The 15,076-nt window shown below is 35.7% G+C and overlaps 1 long non-coding RNA gene across 4 annotated transcripts; it reads left to right on the top strand.

Moving 5' to 3' along the window:
• The first annotated feature begins 875 nt into the window (after positions 1 to 875).
• Positions 876 to 3,146, top strand: LOC108319873 (uncharacterized). Of its 4 annotated transcripts, XR_001831327.2 has the most exons (5): positions 889 to 1,341; positions 1,795 to 1,890; positions 2,285 to 2,362; positions 2,449 to 2,602; positions 2,688 to 3,146. It is a non-coding gene; the product is annotated as an uncharacterized LOC108319873 (long non-coding RNA). The 4 variants fall into 4 exon arrangements; XR_008246976.1 differs by having other exon boundaries at positions 876 to 1,341; positions 1,799 to 1,890; positions 2,449 to 3,146; XR_008246974.1 differs by having other exon boundaries at positions 879 to 1,341; positions 2,449 to 3,146.
• Positions 3,147 to 15,076: the final 11,930 nt, after the last annotated feature.

The following is a 15,076-nucleotide window of genomic DNA, read 5'->3' on the forward strand; positions in this document are numbered from 1 at the left end:
CCGCTCAAAGTTAGTTTCAGGGAAGAAATTTGTATGGTCCTCATTTACAACAGGTGTACTTCCTGAACTGTAGACCAAATCTTCTTCTCCTTTGAAGCATCAACCTCTCATTGTCTTTATCATTCCAAGAGATGCAATAGTGTTTCGATTAATCACATTTATGCAGTTGCATGAGCATTTATGCTCTCTACCAACATCCACACCTTGAAGAGTTAATATTCTGCTGACCAGGACTGCATAAGGCAGATAATGAGATTTACTGAGTGCATCTTCAGCCATGTAATCTTTTAATACCTCAACCTAGTTGGTGGGAATATCATTCTTGATTGCATACAACAGATAAACATCCTTAGTAGTCATTCTATCCTGCAGCAATCTTCCAGGTAGAATCACCCATGCAAGAAGGTGAGTTGTTATCTTTTCTTCCATGTTTAGACATTCATGCATAAAAAGTCTTTCTATTGTGTATTTCCCTGGAAATCTCAGCCAATTCCTGTAAATATCTCTTTTCTTGAGCCAACGATTTGTTTGAGCTTGGTAAATGTGAAAATATACCTTCAACCTTTAATCTAGCAACTTGTTGCAATAAATTATTGTCAATGTAGATATTAACACCTTTCACCCTTGACTGAATGTCACCATTAACAATTTTCAAGTTGTTGTAGAACACCCTCACTAGATCAGGGTACCAGTCACCCTTCATTTGAACTAATGTAGAGAGTTTCACTACAAAAAATATTGTATTTAGTAGGGATTATTTTGGGGAGGTTATTAAAAACCCCCTCAAATAAACATTATCTAAAATTATTTTGATAAATCATCTTAAAGCCAAGAATAACGGAGGTTTTGATTTCTTTTGGAAGAGGTTGGTTAGCTTAATAGATTATAATACTTTTTTTTTCATTTCCCTCACATTTTTTTAGCATTTCCTCCCAAAATTTTACTTTTTTTCACTCCAAATTTTAGATTTTTCTTTTCTAGAAATAGAACACAACAAACCCAAAAGAAAGAAACCCTTCGTGCCTCAGCTTCTTCCCTGACCTTTCACTGTCTCAATTTTCTCTTCACCCTTGATTGACCACCTCAATACGGTGGAGACGCCCGTCACCGTGGAGGACTGGCCACCGTGGCCCACGAATTGGGGGGCTGAAGAAGCAGCACAACGTGGAGTACTGGATGATGGGGTCGCTTCTCCACGACGTCGAGGGCAGAGAAGTGGTTAGGGTTTCGGATCCACAACTCGCCAATGCCTTCTTCGTTCCGTTCTTCTCTGCGCTCAGTTTCAACACGCACGGCCACAACATGTAGGATCCCGCCACGGACACGGATCGTCAATTGCAGGTGCTTCGCCATCTTTCTTTTCTTGGTAGTTGATTTGTGAATCACTGGAATGCAATGCGACGCTGAGTTAATTTCATTTTTGCATTATGCGATTAATTTCCTTTTCCTATGTAGTTTTTGTAATATTTGCCAATAGGTCACTGAAAGTAATATTGAGGAGTTTAAAGCAAACAATGAGGAGTTTAAATATTTCGTCTTTATCTGTTTCTAGGCACTGGTTTTATTCAGTTGGGGAGATTTTTTTATTTGTATAATAATATGAGTATAACTGAATAATGAGTTTTGCTGAGTTGATTTAACGTATTGGCTACTGCTTGGAAATTGTCTTTTAGTTTCTAAGAATTTTTTTCTCTTTGATTAGTCTTATTATTTAATTATTTATTGATGTTTTGTTGCACTATATTACTTCTTTTTTTTATCGTTATTGAATAAACTATTGCTATCTCATATAAGAAAGCTGACTACGATGTTGAGGTCAGCGGGGTTGAGATATCTCCTGATCCTATTGAAGAGGCCAGCCTGCTACATTCAACATTGTTGCAACTACAAGTATGACTAAATTTTTATATGTATAAATCACTGTTTGTTTCCCCTTGATAGTACCTTCTTGTTTTGCTTATCAAATGAAATTGTCAAACTGATTTGGATAATTGAAGTAGCTAATAATGGCTCCTTTTTTCTCTTCTCATTATTTATCGAATTAACTAATCTGTTTACTGAATTTAAACTTCATGATCATGGAAAATGAGAGCATCTGTTATATGCAGAGTATTACAACTTTGAGTTCTACCAGTTTCTTGACTTTTCATTGACAGATTCGTTTCTATTGTATATTAAATAATGATGATTTAATTAGTGATAGTAACAACTCTCTATATGTATTAAGTGGATGAGGGATTTGAGTGATGAAGTAAAGAAATAGCTGGTTTTGTTGAATATGCAGGTTGAGTCCGTGTAGTTTTGATATGTCATTGGTGACTATGTGAAGTAATACTAGTATTGGTGATAAGCTTTGTAAAAGGTATTGTTCAATTTTGTGTGTTCTATTTGAAATGGGTTTGAATATTTGTTACCCTGTTGAATCTTTGGGTTATGGGAAATTGGTAGGCTATGTAAAGGAAAAAGGGTCGTGTGCTTATAAATATGATGTAGCTGAAAGATGTGGAGCATTGGTTTATCTTAACAAATTCACTGAAAGATGTGGAGCATATGTTGTTGTCAAGCAAGAGATGATGCAACCTAGTGCCAACATCAAAGACAGGTAAATTCCTTTCTATATATTTATCTTGTTTTTTCTAGTTTGCATATTGTCATAAATTTTTGTATGAAGAATCTCAACTTTGTAGGTTCGGAAATGGATGATGAATCCATTGTTCATCTTGTTTATCATGCTTACAATCTCACAAAACTTTGTATGTATATCATCAACCAAAGATTAGAAGCAATGGAAGCAGGAGAGTCTACGAACAATGACTTGTTGGACATACATTGTTGAATTTTAAAAAAGTAGTGATGGAGGAATGAGTTTAAGGGAAGTAGTTGATGAAGTGAAGCTCTTTTATTTTGCAGCATAGGAAGCAAATGCAGAGTGTCTCATGTCAAACTTTTATCTGAGTTAGGGATTTTGTTTAGGTTATCAACATTAGTCTATATGTTTTTAATTGGTCTTGTAGTTTTCGACCAGGTCAATCTTGTAATGTTATCTAAACATTATGTACTTTTTTATATTTACATTGTAATTGTCAACAAATGTACTTATATTATTTTAAATCATTAATAAAATTAATTTGAATTATTTTTGTATATTTTACAATTTTACAATTTTATTATTTTTTATTATTATTTCAGCAAGCTCGTGAATTGAATAACATATATTAATACAAAAAATAGTGTAAAAAATATAAATATTTTTTGTAATCAAATAGTTGAAAATAAAGGAGGTTAAAAACTCCCACAAAATAATAGCCAGTAATAAAGGAGGTTTTTACCCTCCGCAAAAAAACCTCCGTAAATTGAATTTGATACTAGGGGTTGCAAAAAACCCCCGCAGATAGGTTGTGGCGACTCAAACTGCGGCGGTTTGAAAAACCTCCGGAAATTATTTTGCGGAGGGTAAACACCCCCGCAAATTGAAAAAAAAAACTCCACTAAATAACACTTTTTTGTAGTGTTTTTGAGTCTAAAGCCATCTTGGAAACTTAAAACCCTCTCTTTCAAAAAGACTTAAGCTTAGATACTTGGGGAGAACAACAATCTTGACCCTTCCATCCAGAAATCTCACTCGAGTATCATCATCACTGATCCAGCTTGAAGGATCAACACTTTGTAGGCACATTCTTCTCAATAGACTCCTCTCGATGGAAGGCATGTCAACCTCGATCAAAATCATTTGACGCGAAGCGACGTTTTGCACTACAAGACAATTATTGCGACGTTTTAGAAGAAACCATCATTAATGCTCTATAATCACCAATAAATTTATCATTAACTCGATAAGACAAGCACTAGAGTTTGCCCAAGTCGACAACACTAAGCACCTAAAACTTCCTAAGTCGGTGGCACAAAGCAAAGATTGTCCAAGTGAGTAGTACTCATATAGTTGGGTCAAACGGCTAGTCCACTTGCAAACCCTAAAAGTCGGTCACAACTTAGCCAAAAGGTATAGCCAAAAGGAGTACCTCTTATATGCTAATCAAACTCTTGAGGTTGGATGCGCTGATGTACCTACTTGATCCAATAGATTTGTTAAGGAATGAGGCCATGTAAGGCCCTTTAAGCCTTATCTTCTTAGAACAATTAGAAACACATTTATTGGTGCAGATATTAACATATTAATGGTATTTATGGCAAATCTCTTCAGTTTTATTATACCACAATATTGTTATCATATTATTATTATTTATAGTAAGGTGTTGTATTATTATTATTATTATATATTTGAGGTAAATTGTTATTTTATTGATTTTATTTGATATCATATTACCAATTTTATCACATGGATCCTAAGATTCAAAAGTCCTATAAATATATATGGTATTTTCTAGGAAATACTCACTTACTCATACTTATTCTTTTTTACTCAAAAGATTTTAACTCTTTTACTAATTTGAGCTTCAAATAATCTTTTGTATGTAAATTTTCTTCCAACCTTCCAAAAGTACTCGTTAGTGTTCTTGAATTATCTCCAATTATCACAAAAATTACATATTATATTTTTCAAAATTAACTTAAAGAAGGAAAAATCTTCAATACTCAAATTACAAAAATATTTGTCAGAATAGTTTATCTTCTTCACAAACGAATTGTCTGATTCCTTTTTCTTTTGTTTTTCCTACTTTTCAACTTATGCGATAAAACCTCTTCACATGTCTTAACGAATAATTAAAAGAAATTAATGAGGCCATCTTTTTATCCGAAGGTTACGCTTAATAAATGATTGTTTATGAAAGTCGAATTATCTTAAATACTTATTAATTTTTTTTCTCACTAATCAATACGAGTCATAAATAAATAATATAAATGAATTAAATTATTATAAAAAGAATAAGATAATAAATTACATGAATTTTTAATTATATTTTATTTTAGTTTAGTTTCTGAACTCTTAATTCCATCTCTAGAAAAATAAAACTTAACAATATAACTTTGGCAACTAATTATTAAATCACATAACTATGTGAAGAATGGAAAACAACTCCTTCCTTTTTTTTCTCCTTATAAAAAGGACATAAGGTACCACTCTTCAAAGCATATCACTCGAGGTTGGTGTTGGAGCTTTCTATACCATTCTCATCTAAATAATTAGCTTAGTTATATTTTTCCTCCACAACTTGAATTACCATTAGATTGATATTTCAAGCCTATAAGGTACACGTATACTCACTTTGCTTCTATTTTCTATAATGTGAATTTTTTTATATGTTTCATTTATCTAACAATATGAGTGACCAGGTAACATACACCGAAAAAAAGGAGACATAATCATGGGTGATAGAATTGAGTCCCCACTAGATTCACCGAAGTCATGTGTGACTGTTGAACTGAATCAAGAAAACGACAATCTTGAAAACTCCAACAATCATGAAATGAGTTCCTTGTTGATACTAGTGATAACATATGTGTTGTTTGTACTGTTCCTTCTATATATACTGTTCATTTCGCTTGTATCAGTACGTTCTTTCATATCAATGAAAAACTATTCTTTTCTTTGTCTTTCTCTTTCCTACTGGGTAGAAACTCTATGATGGTATCAGATGTTCTTTCTGCTGCTGCTGCACATTGATCCTCTTTTTCTTGTTCTTGTTTTTTTTCCTTTCTCCTTTCATGGCTTCTCAAGACCACACACCTTCGTACCTTTACCTCCACCCCAATGAAAACCCTGCCATATCCTTCGTCTCACCGGTTCTAAATGCCACCAACTATCATTCCTGGAACCGATCATTCATCACGGCTCTCTCCGCTAAAGACAAGGTTGAATTCATTCTTGGATCAGCCGTCAGGCCCTCCAAGACTGATGCTTCTTTTCCAGCCTGGTTCCGCTGCAACAGTATGGTTGTTTCTTGGCTTCTGCATTCGGTCTCTCCGTCCATTCGTGAAAGTATCATATGGATGGATCTTGCCATCGACATTTGGAATGATTTGAAACACCGCTTTGCCCAAGGCGATCTTGCCAAAATCTCCACCCTCAAAATGGAAGCCTCCACGTTATCCCAAGGCGAACTCTCCGTCACTGACTTCTTCACAAAACTCCGGGTTATTTGAGACGAGCTCGACAGCTTCCGCCCGGACCCTGTCTGTATCTGTAAGCCAAAGTGTTCTTGCACTGTTTCTGCTATCATTTCTCAACGTAAAAATGAAGACCGTGCCATGCAACTCCTACGAGGTTTGAATGATCACTATAGCAACATACAATCTCATATCCTTCTTCTTGATCCTATTCCTCCCATTTCAAAAATCTTTTCCCTTGTTCTTCAACAAGAACGCCAAATAATGCATGAACACATTACTGCCGCTATCAACACTACTTCTTCAACATCTGCACCCACCCCCATTACTTGCAATTATTGCAACAAAACTGGTCACCAAGAAAATACCTGTTTCAAAAAACACGGCTTCCCCAACCAAGAACACCGACCTGTTAAAACCAACACTACCAATCCTCGCAAGATCTGCACTTATTGCCACAAAAATGGTCATACCATAGACGTATGTTTCAAGAAACACGGCTATCCACCCGGCCACAAATTCTCCACTAAACCCAGTCAGGTTCACCATACCATTTCGTCCACTGATGCTGACACTCAATTGAAAAGCATGGGTCAAGATTGCTCCTCTCCTGAAACCGTCCAACTTACTCCCCAACAATACCAAATTCTTGCTGCGTTGTTCAAACAGTCCACCTCCAATGCACACATCAACCAAGTTGGCACTGTTTCTACACACAATTCTCTAGGTAATATTGTTTCAATTTTCCAAATGCAATCTTGTAATATCTGGCTTCTCGACTCTGGTGCTACTGATCACGTTTGTATATCTTTAAAATTTTTTACTACTTATCAAAAGATTAAACCTATTCCTATATGCTTACCTAATGGAAAAATCATACATGCCCATTATAAGGGAACGATTCAACTCAATAGTAAACTTTCTCTATCTAATGTGCTATATGTCCCTGATTTTTCGTTCAACCTTATCTCGGTTTCACAACTCATAGCTAACCATAAATGTCAACTAATCTTTTCTCCTTCTGGTTGCATTATACAGGACATACAGACACAAGAGAAGATTGGTCTGATTAAACATCACAATGGCTTATATTTATTTGATTACTCTACATGTAACATTGACAATAATTTTTCTCCTGTTATCTGTTCTGTTCAACATCCAAATCTATGGCACGCTCGCCTTGGACATCTCTCACATACTCGGTTACAGCTTTTACAAAACAAACATGCTTACATAAATACTAATGATAATCAGAGTACTTGTGATGCCTGTCATCGAGCTAAACAAAAGAAACTTCCTTACACTGCTAGCACTTCTATTTCTCTATCTTCTTTTGAACTATTGCATATCGATATATGGGGTCCTACTACTGTTTCCATGAATGGTTTTAAATACTTACTAACCATTGTTGATGATTACTCTCGTTATACTTGGATTATTCCTATGGTAGACAAATCTTCTGTAAAAAACCACATCCTAAATTTCCTCTGCTATATAGAAAACCATTTTAATAAGAAAGTTAAAACTATCCGCACTGACAATGGTGTTGAATTTATTATGCATGACATATTTTCAAGTAAAGGCATTATTCACCAAACTACTTGTGTTGAAACCCCTGAACAAAATGGAGTGGTTGAACGTAAACATCAACATCTCTTAAATACTACTCGTGCACTACTTTTCCACTCACATCTACCACAACACGCCGTCTTCTTAATAAATCAAATGCCCCAAATGCAAAAATGTCTCTTTGATCCATTTGCCTAATGGCACCAACTTTACAACTAAGGAGGAATAGAGTACTATGATACCTTGCTGTCACTTTCTGCATTCTGTAGCAATTCTGAAAATGTTAGAATTTAAACCAGAGATATCCTTTTGAGCACAGCTTTTGATGCTCCTCTTTTTGTCTCTACGCAGTAAGGGAATCACAAAAAGAGTTGAGTGCTAAAAGCAATGCGTGTGAAGGACTTTATGCTTTTAATAAATGGTTTGAATGGCTTATTAGGTTTAGTCCCATCATCCTTTGGTATGAATAATGTAAACTCGATTATATAAAATAATACAGTGAATTGCAAGGTATTTCACTCAATTTCTTTTTGTTAGACTCAAATGAGTGAGATCAATTTAATTTTTTTTCCTTATTGTGAATATATGAAATTATTTTATATTTTCTATAATTATAATTTTAATAGTTTTTATATGATTTTGTAATCGCTTGAACCTTTAATTCAAAAAATAGAAAATTCAAAAAACAAATTAATAAACTAATTATTAATATATATATATATATATATATATATATATATATATATATAAAAGAAAGAAAAAGGAGATATGTGAAATCTAATCAAATATCTGTTAATGTTATTAGATTTTTCTGTAATTCTTGAGAAAGGACAAACACCGTCACACTATTTTAATATCACACAATAATTTATATTTATCATTTTTATGACATCTCTTATTAATTATTAATTGCGTGTATGTTAGTTTTGTGTATAGTTTTATTTTCTTTCTGTGTGTTTAATTGTTTTATTTTATGTTTTAATCATTTTAAAAAAAATTATTTGTCTTTTACTACTTTAATACAAATATTATTAGTTTTATCGGGATTTGAGCATGATATTTACTATAGGTGGATCCGAGTGAAATGAGGAATGAGGTTGGAACACAAGAGAAATTTACTTGCAAAAAATTTTCTGACTTTCGTAAGAGAGTTTGAATCTTTATAAGTAAGAAAAAATGAATGAGTGTGAGACTGTACATTTTTCTGAGGAATGCTAGATGTATTTATAGAATTTTTTGAACCTTAGGTTTATGTTATAAAAATTTAATATGGTATCAAATAATATTAGTAAAATAAGGACTTACCTCAAATAAATAATAATAAAAATAATAACGTGGTACCTTGCCATAAATAACGATAATAATATAAAACTGGTGAGATTAGTCACAATTATTGTTAAAATGTGAATATTTCACTCAATAAATGTGTTTTGGGTTGTTCCAAGACAACGAGACTTATTAGGCCTTACTAGACCAAATTCTTTAGCACATCTATTGGATTGAATAGGTACATAAGCTCCCTCGATCTTGTAAATTTGATTAGTATATGAGAGATGCTCATTGCGGTTGTCAATGACCTCGGGTTGTGTCCGACTTTTAAGATTTATAGGTGGATTGGCTATTTGGTCCGGGTGTAGGAGTGTTGTCAACTTAGGATTGTCTTTACTTTGTGTTGTGGACTAAGGCAAGCTCAGTGTTGTCGGCTTGGATGAACTTTGTTTTGTGTTATTGGCTTGGGAGGTTTTGTTTTGTGCATAGACAAACTTTGTTTCATGCATTGGCAAACTTTGTTTCGTATTGTTGACTTAGGCAAGCTCAGTGTTACCAGCTTGGGTAGACTTTGTTTCATGTTGCCAACTTTATCAATGACAATGATGCATTAATGAGGGAAATTTTTTGAAACATCACAATGATTGCCCTACATTGCAAAACGTCATTTCACATTAAATGATTTTGATCGAGGCTAACGTGACTGCATCTCAACGGTTGAATTTGGATTCAGGGAATGAAACATCAAGAGTTACATGCGAGAAGGAAACGTTGTGTGATTGAAAGTTGTTTTGTTTCAAACTCTTTGCATTTATACTTGATTTCTTTCTTCATTCTCGTTCCATTTTAAGCATTCTTTGCATTCTCACTTCTTTTCGAGTAATCTTTGCACTTGTTCTAAGTTCTTAATCCTTGCCTTCTTCTTCATCTTCTTCGAGTTTGCTTTAGACATCCCTGCCAACCTGATTTAAGCCTATCCAAAACATTTTCTTGGTTTGGCTAGATAATGGGTCCACACCAAAAGGTACATCAATTTGTTGATAACCTTCGAAACACCAAAAACCTATCACAATTAATGGTGCGATACCTTATAGTGGAGTAAGACATGTCTTACAACATCTTGATTGGATGAAAAACATTGAACAAGCTTGAAGTCGTTGTGTCCTCCTCCCATATGGCCATGAAGTTCTCGGTCAAGGGTCATTCGACCATTATCACCGCAAGACGGATATAAAAGAAACAAGGACCTATTACAACCTCAACCTGAAGGTAGCATCATATGTACCCCTAACCAATTCAATCAGCACCAGCATGTCACCCCAACCGATAATAATATAACAACCCACCTTGTTGTAGATAAAGAAAAACCTAGGAACCGATGTAATCATGTTAACTAATGTTTCTGTATCACTAAAGCTTACCCAAATGACAATGTCCATGATCTCGATCCTAGGGCTGATTTTCCAGATGATAGTCAACCTTGTTTCGACGAGCCTATGCAAAAATGCACCTTGGGAACCTTACCATCCCAAGTCACCAAATTCGATCACAACATGGGCGAGTTGGTTCGCAATCAGATAATATAATCCTTAGACAAAACTATAACTATAATCTATTCACTTGGTACCTGGCTAACATGCCAAGCATTGACCCCATATTCTTATCCCACCACCTATTCATCCTTCCAGAGGCCAAACTTGTGGCCCAAAGAAAGAGAAAGCTCAAAGAAGAACGTCAAACCTTCGTTAACAAGAAGATAACAACACTACTCAAAGTGGAATTTATCAAAGAGGTCACCTACATTACATGGCTTGCCAACGTCGTTATGGTAAAGAAAGTCAACAACAAATTGCGCATGTGTGTTGTTTACATTAACCTCAATAATGCATGCCCAAAGAACACAAATCCACTACCCAATATTGATTGGTTTGTAGAACACATTACAAGATATAACTTATTGAGTTTCCTGGATGCATACTCAGTGTACAATCAAATTTGAATGTACCCACCTAACGGGAAGATAAAACAACCTTCTTTACAGAAAAGACTAAATTCTGCTACAAGGTCACGCCTTTCGGTTTGAAGAACATCGACACAATGTACCAATGTTTGTTAGACAAGGTATTTGTTGACACCATGGGAAAAATAATTGAGGTCTACGTGGATAATATAGTCATCAAATTCGTCATTGCAACCAACCATCCAACACACCTACAGATCGTCATAACATTAGATTAAACCTGGAAAAAAATTTCTTTGGTGTAGGTGGCAAAAAGGTCCTGGGCTTCATGATAATCTCATGAGGATAGAGGCCAACCCAAACAAATGTGCATCCTTACTAAACATTAGAATCCCAACCAACCTGAAAGAGATCTAAAGTTTGAACGATAGGCTGGTCTCTCTAGCTCGCGTCTTGTCGTGCTTAACACAAAAGGTGAAAACCCTCTTCAGGATCTTGAAAGGGCTCAAAACTTCGTTTAGACCAAGGAATGTGAAACTTTGTTTCAAAAGTTAAATAGAGAGGTTTCAACACCCTTTGTCTTCAACGATCCTCAACCAAACCAACCTTTGTCATTGTACCAGTCGATATCACACTCAGCGATAAGCTCAGTCCTCATCATGGAAGGAGGCAAGAAGCAATACCCAATATATATTTCACAAGACAAACTCTTCAACCCATATAAGAGCGCCATTAAACCATAGAAAAACATATCTTGGCTTTGATCTTTTTTGCTCGTCCATTATGGCACTATTTCCACAATTTCAACATTTGTGTCCGTTCAAACTATCCCATCAAGCAATCCTGTAGAGTAGGGCGCATGATAGTATGGTCAATAGAACTTTTCGAATTCGGACTAACCTACCAAAACAGGGGACAATTAAATCATAGTTTCTCATTGATTTCCTCACGGCGGAGACTCCATCCTCGGCGACGACACCAAAAAAGTAAAGGTTTCCCCTATTCACTACAGATTGGTTTATTTAAATAAAAGTTTATGACTTTAGCTAGAGCTGTCAAAACGGGCCACTCGGCCCGATCTGACCCGGCCCACCACATGTTGGTCACTTAGTAAGCCAACCCAACTCGGCTCATTTATTAGCGAGCCAGAAAAATTTGAACCCGGCTCGACCTACCACGGGTTGGTAGGTAAACGGGGTTGGCTTACTGGCTCACTTAATTACAATTTTTTTTAAATAAAAAAAATTACAAACTTTCTATAATACAAATCTAAACAAATTTCACTCTCAAATTTCACTTCTAACATGGGTGTTTAATTAATTTTGAAAATAAGAAACTTAAATAATTTTTTCAAGCAAAAACAAAATAATAAATATTTTTTTATAAAATTAAAATTAATTTTTAATAAAATAAAATTAGGTAGGTGGGTTGGTGGGCCAACCCGGCCCACCACGGGTTCAACTCGCGTGAGTCGTGTTTAAACGAGTCGGGTTGAAATCTGACCCGCATAAAAAAAATACAATTTTTTCTAACCCAACCCGGCCCAAACCCGTGGTGGGTCGGGTTGGCTCGCGGGTTGTGACTCATTTTGACAGCTCTAACTTTAGCAGTTGCGTGGTGGTAAGGCGATGTCCGACGACATTTGGCATGGTGAAGGTAGTGCCTTGGGGTTTTGGTGTTCTCGATGATGGTGCTCCTACTGACCCCGGCAGTGGCTATGGAGATCTCGCCCACCCACCAGCCGTCGTTGTCAAAGATGTCGACTTACTGGCAGGGCGTGAAGGAGGAAGCGGCGATGAAACACAGTGCGACGGCTCCGAGTAGAGGAGATCAAGGAGCTTTGATTCTCTCCGGCGAGATTGGGTGGCGAGTTTCCTATTGTCGCAGCACCATCTCTGAGGTCGCCAGGGAGGGACTCTAGCGTTATCAGCACCTGCACAGGCAAGAAGCTTCATTGACGCGACCACCTTCAGCAACATCCTTGGCGGCAAATTTAGTCAGGAGTTGTGATGCTGATGGCAATACTCGCTGGCGACGTAGGTAAGGTAGTAGGTTTGGGGGTTTTTTGGGTTTCTCTGTGCTACAGGTTTCGATTCACGCACAATCCTCCTCTTCTTCTGGAATATCAATTTAGGGTTTCCTGAATTTGGGGGTCTCTCTTTGCCCATGAGAACATCCTTCGTGAATAAGAAATATGCCATGTCTGGCTTGGCGGCATCAACGACGGAGAGAACGGCGTCCACGACAAGAGACGCGAGAAGCGTGGAGTACTGGCTTACAACCTTATTGTTGAGAGGGGTGCTAGAGGTGGCATCAATGGCTGCCATGGTTGTGCGAGATTGATGATGGAGGTTGGGTTTCCTAACTGTGTTGCCATACCTACAACTATGGTCGTTAGAAAAAAAAAACACTCTATTGCCTTGGTTCAAAAGGAATCGGGGCGAAAATCCTACCCCTTTTTGTCTCGCCTGTATATGCCTTGGTTCAGGAACCGCTGTCTATGGGCGAAAATAACCGCTATCGTTTCCCTTGACTGCACTAGTGTAAGTTTCCAACAATATCATATTCAAAAGAAAACTAATTTAAAATTTCAACTTTCCTATTTTATTGTGGATGCTCTTAAATATCCAAATTTTAAGAATTTATCAATCATATTTGAAGTACATTTTACTTGAACCAAAATACTTTTTTTCTATAATGATTTATCAAAACAAGATTGTAAAATAAAATGGAAGATAAATTTCTTGCACACAATATGATTATTTACATTGAAAAAGAAATAGCTAAAAATTTTAGGTATGATTTAATTATTGATAAATTTAATAATTTGAAAGAACAAAGAACAATCGGTTAGATATATGTAATATCTTTTAGGCTTAATACCATTGTTGGTCCCTATTTTCGTCAACTTTGTTTGATGTGGGACTCATTTCTTTAGAATGTTCAATGTGGTCCCTTATATCATAATTTATGTTCAATTTGGAATGACTTGTCACGCATCTTGCCACATCATCACCATCTTCCCCAAATCAGAAACCCTATTCTTTCTTCCATCAACGCGTCGCTATGTATCACACTAAGGTCATCATCTTCTTCATGTCGTTAGACCACCATGAGCTTCGCCGTTAGCAACCGCACAAACCACCATGAATCAACCAAGAAACTCAATCTGCAAAAGAAACATTTCACTATAAGGAATCAGACCCAAATCGCGAGTCCAAATAGCTATGCACCATGAGAACCACCATCAACATCTCACCATCTTGATGTTCTCTCCAACTTCACAAGAACATGCAAAGTGAAACCCCAAAAATCACAAAACCATTGAACTTGCAGAAAACCCAAAAATCAAAGAACCCAAATCGCAAAAACTCAATTTACGATGAACCCCCAATTCGTGAAATCGCGCCTCTTCCATGAAAACCTATAAAATCCCAATTCGTACCACCATTGAACTTGTTCAACCTCCATTGATGACACAAAACCATCTGCAAAGAACGAAACTCCCATATTGTTTTCCATTAAATCACCAAAACCTACAAAAATTAGGATTTTTGATTTGGTGAAAATGATGATGATGTGGCGAGATGATGATGTGAGTCAGCCACTGTGAGCATTATTGTGTGACAACTCAATTTTGATGGCTGGCCTGGATACTGTGTCGTTAACGATTTAAACGTCATAAGCCAAAATGACCAAATTAAACATAAATTACGATATAAGGGACTACATTGAACATTCGAAAACAAGGAGTCCCACATCGAACAAAACTGACAAAAATAAGAATCAAAAGTGGTATTAAGCCTTTCTTTTATAGTTAAAATTGTATAATCATATTAAATTATGTATTCATTTTTATTGTATTAATGACAACAATAAAATAAATAATTTTTTAGTATATTATTTTGGTTCCTAAAAAATTAATAGTCAAGATATGCCACTAAACGTAATGAACATTTGTTAAGTTCATGTCAACTTAAGGTTTAGTTTATACTTGACGTATGATCATCATTCATCATTTATCAAACTAACAGAATGATCTACATGGTGTTCTGTCGTCTCGGACAAAGCACATGCACTCATGATGTTTACAATGTCTATCAAATACAACTTCTTCATACTTTAAGCCTTGTTATATTAAGTGCTTAATCAAAATAATAAGGTATTTTTTTTTTCTCTCACACAAGTATATTAAACAAAATATTTTATTTA

Source organism: Vigna angularis, chromosome 2 (genome assembly GCF_016808095.1).
Source record: "Vigna angularis cultivar LongXiaoDou No.4 chromosome 2, ASM1680809v1, whole genome shotgun sequence".
NCBI classification, from domain to species: domain Eukaryota; kingdom Viridiplantae; phylum Streptophyta; class Magnoliopsida; order Fabales; family Fabaceae; genus Vigna; species Vigna angularis.